We start from the raw sequence: 4,967 nt of genomic DNA, 5'->3' as shown, positions 1-4,967 counted from the left end.
ATATATATATATATATATATATATATATATATATATATATATATATATATATATTCAAATAAGCCATACATGTTTGATACAATAATGCCTGCATTCTCTTAACGACCTCACGATCAGAGCCCCAGGCGAAATGCGCAAATAGTTATCATATATATATATATATATATATATATATATATATATATATATATATACATGTATATATATATATATATATATATATATATATATATGTATATATATATATATACATATATATATATATATATATATATATATATATATATATATATATATATATATACATTATGGGCAAATTCGTATGGAACACTTTTGTAAGCTCATGAATAGGAGATATGAAGGGAATAATTTGATTCATATAACTGAAGCTGTGGAAGACCTTGCTGTGCCCATGAATGAATTCAGTGTCTTTGAAGTCGAAGCTATTCTTAAAAACCTCAAGAGATGGAATGTCCCTGGATATGATGGAATAATTACTGAGATGATATTGGCCGAAAATGAAGTGACTCCCACAATACTTTCAAGTTTATTTTGTAGAATGTGGCATGAAGAGGCAAAACCTGATGAATGAGAGCTAGGAGTGTTGGTAAAAATGGCCAAAAAAAAAAATTGATTTACGTTAGTTGTCATGAAAATATATAGCATGCTTATTCTACTGGAGCTAGAGAGAAAGATTGATGAAAAGCTGAGAGATTAACAAGCGGGATTTAGAAACGGTAGAAGTTGTACTGACCAAATTTTCATTTTAAAACATGTACAGCAATGTGTAGAATATAGGAATCCACTGTTGATGGCATTTGTGGACTATGAAAAAGCCTTTGATAGTGTGCACCGGCCAATTATATGGAGAGTCCTTCATTATTATGGAGTTCCTCTTAAATATGTAAATTTGATTAAGTTTGTTCAGGAGCATAGTAAGTGCAAAGTTAATGTTAGTGAAGTCCTAACAAATGAATTTCCGGTGAACAGTGGGGAATGTGTTGCCACCTATGTTGCTTATCTATCTTCCTCGTGGATTTTGTAATGCATCGAACAGTTGGAGATGGTGGAGAAGGATTGGACAGGATTGGTAATAGGAAATAAGCTGACCTAGAGTATGCTGATGACGCTGTCCTTATTAGCAGCACACCACAGGATTTGCAATGCTTGCTTACCAGATTGTATGACATATCTCAGGAGAATGGGCTCAAGATGAATAGAAGAAAGACAGAGATGATGAAAACGGAGTATGCAATGGAAGATGAAATATTAAAGGGACAAAAATTAATGAGGTAGAATCATTTAAATATTTAGGAACTATGATCTCTAATACAGGGTCTTTAGAATTGGAGTTTAATGAAAGATTGAAAAAGCAAATCAGACAATGGCTAGGTTGAATAAAATTTGGAAATCAAATCGACTGAAATTACACATAAAGATCAGGCTATATATCAGTTTAGTGAGATCAGTGTTACTGTATAGAAATGAGTCGTGGTATGACAATGAAACAATATCCAACAGATTTTTTAGATTTGAGAACAAAGCCCTCAGAAGAAAATTGGGAGTTAAATGACGGGACAGGATTCGTAATGAAACTATAAGAGAGATTACTCGAGTGCCATTTGTGGATGAGATCAATAGATCATGGTTAGGGGCAGAGGGAGATGGTTTGGTCATGCTCTTCGCACTCCCCAAGAGAGATTAGTTCACCAAACGTTCAGCTGGGCTCCACAAGGCACGGGAGTTGGAAGTTGGAAGACCCAGACCTACATGACTGAGGACTATGAAGCATGAAGTAGCAGAGGACGATTGGAGAAATATTGATTTAAAAGCTCAAGATAGATATGACTGGCGAAATCTAACTGAGGCCGTTTGCGTCAATAGGCGTAGGAAGAGAGGATGATCATGATGATGATATTATGGAGGGGCTTAACTGGTTCTAAAAATGGCGGGGGGGGGGGGGGGGCAACAGAAGGGGTGGTAAATGAAGTGAGCCTGTTCAGGTGGGATGTGTAGGGGGTGTTATGAGGCTCCCCAAAATTTTCTTTAAATTTGAGCTCTATAGGGACAGTGTCAGACTTATTTAAATTAGTAAACTAAATTATATAGGCGGTTTACCATTAAGCATATGAGAGAAATTATGTGTCATATGTATGGATGAAATGAAATATTTTTAATCATATGCTTCCATTAGCACATATAGAATTTTCAACAGTGTTGCATTATTGATATTCATTAAATATATATATATATATATATATATATATATATATATATATATATATATATATATATATATATATATACATACATATATAAATATACATATATATATATATATATATATATATATATATATACATCCATATATAAATATACATATATATATATATATATATATATATATATATATATATATATATATATATATATATATATATATATATATATATATATATATATTATTACGACTAGCGAATTACGTAAACTCCTGAGCTCCCAAACTCACCTGCTTTATATTACATAAATCTGATACAAACGAGAAATACCACGAGCTCTGAGAAAATTACGCAACTACCAGACGGTAATATATATGAACACTGAACATCCAAAGGTCTCTTTGCGTTACACTCAAAACTAAACTGGGTCATTACTTAACGTGAACTATTCTGAAACCAACCTCTTACTTCGGTTCTTAATTAGGAATGCGAGCCAAGTACTGGAGTAAGTATTGGTGATCGAAATAATACCCACCTCTACAAAAATAAATATATTCTATAAAAATAACAACAAAATTAAGACCAAAAATAAATCACTCGAAATTTAAATCTGAACTAGACTTTAGACTTGTGACAAAAAACTTCAAAATATAATACAATCACTTGTTATACTAGAAATTATTTAATGAAAATATTTAATTTTGACAATTAATAAAAAAAAAGTTAACACTTTATCATTCTGGTGAATAAACTATAATGACACTTACATATAGGTAACTGTTACACCTACATCTTTTGGTTCACACAAGGTTACAGAACGGTTAATGAAAAATTTTAATGCACTTCCCTTTAACTAATTTCATAGGGCTAGTTACAAATGATCCTCAATATAACTTTACTTATAATACTCACTTCCCTTTACTTCTAATCAGATGCAAAATATATCAATGTTTCATGAACACTGTGCACATTTGAGAGGCAACACTATTCACGCTTGAGAGGAGACGACTTTATGGTTAAAGAGGTGCATGTGAGAGGGTTGGCGGAATGATGGCTTTCGTAATAACAGGCTGGATCTCTCTGTCTGTTATGCATGCTAGACCCCTATATACATCAACCTAATTACTCTAGAACCTTCCAGTTCCTCCTCTGGAAGCTTTGGGGAAGGGCTTTACGGCGCCAGAGTTGCCAACTTGGTAGCATGTAAGTAGGGACTAATGTCACGTGACAAGGGTGACACTCTCAGCTATCTCCACCCACCACATTCCGTAACTTTAAAAAAAAAAATAATTTTGATCTAGAATCTTCATGCATTTTCTAAACACGTGGAAAATATTACGAAATCCCTCATGCGACCTCATGTGTGTCATGCAGCATACCCTTTAACAAGGTTACATAAGACTTCGTGACAAAACTACGAGAAATAAAAATTTAATTCTTTCAAATAGCGTACATTTACTCATACGAAACTAAATGAAAATACAATTAAATAAATGATGATAGTCTTATGTAACTTACATACATTTACTTAATCCTACATGAGTGAGACCCACCTTATGAGCTGGCTATACATCTCTTAAATACACAAATAAAATATGTGAATAAAATAATCTACTCTTCTGAAGACTAGCTTCGTAAGATAGCTCCTCCCAATAAGATTATTTATTCCGGTCCTGAATCCACCGATTCAGCCTGAGATAAATAATTTGCAACCACGTTCTCTTTACCTGATATATGCTTTACATTAATACAATATGGTTGCCAACACAACAACCATCTAGTTGACCTTGGATTATTATTCTTAATTTTATTAACTAAAGTTAGAGGATTGTGATCCAAGTAAACCATAATTTCTTCATTTTGTGGTCTATTTACAAAAACTTGTAACTTCCTTACCACTGTGATTAGTGCAAGTAGTTTCTTACTTTTCATATCAAACCTTTTTTTCATTTACCTTGATTTGTTTTCCAGTTTTCAAGGGAAATATTCTTAACTCGCCAATCCTTTTCCTTAAATTCTTAACATATTCTCCATCTGTTTCCTCTCGATCTCTCCCTTTTTCTGCTAAAATTTTAATTGGTCCTCTTACTTCTCGTCCAAACACCATTTCATTTGGGCTACATCCCATTCTTTCTTCATAAGCATTGCGACTTCAAATAACATCATCTGTAGTCTGATGTCCCATTCATTTCCTGTTTTGTTGCCGTACTTTGTTAACATACATTTTAGGGTTTGATGAAATCTCTCTAATGCCCCTTGGGTCTCCAGTTGATAGACAGTAGACAGTTGTTGTTTCACATCCAATAGTTTCATCATGTCCTGAAACAATTTTGACATGAAATTTGTTCCTCGGTTACTAGGAACAATTTCCGGAATACTAAACTAGGTAAAAAAAAGTCTAGCAACTTCTCGGTGATTATTTTGACACTGATGTTCCTGACGGGTATGGCTTCTGGGTATCTCGTCACTGTTCACAACAAAGTTGACCTATATTCGTGGCCTTTCTTAATTCTCGGCAACGGTTGTTGATCATTACCTTGCTGAAGGGTACTCCTCGTACTTCAATCGGGTGTAAGGGAGCTTTCTTGATGTACTCGTTAGGCTTTCCAGCCCTCTGACAAATGTGATATACATGGCAAAACTGGCTCACATCCTTATGCATGCCAGGCCAGAAAAAATGTCTCATAATCTTCTCTGTCGTCTTTCTTATTCCCATGTATCCTGTCTCATGCGCTACAGCGATCACCT

This window comes from Palaemon carinicauda, chromosome 28 (assembly GCF_036898095.1).
Source record: "Palaemon carinicauda isolate YSFRI2023 chromosome 28, ASM3689809v2, whole genome shotgun sequence".
Classification (NCBI taxonomy): Eukaryota; Metazoa; Arthropoda; class Malacostraca; order Decapoda; family Palaemonidae; genus Palaemon; species Palaemon carinicauda.
Note: the sequence above shows the minus strand (reverse complement) of the source record.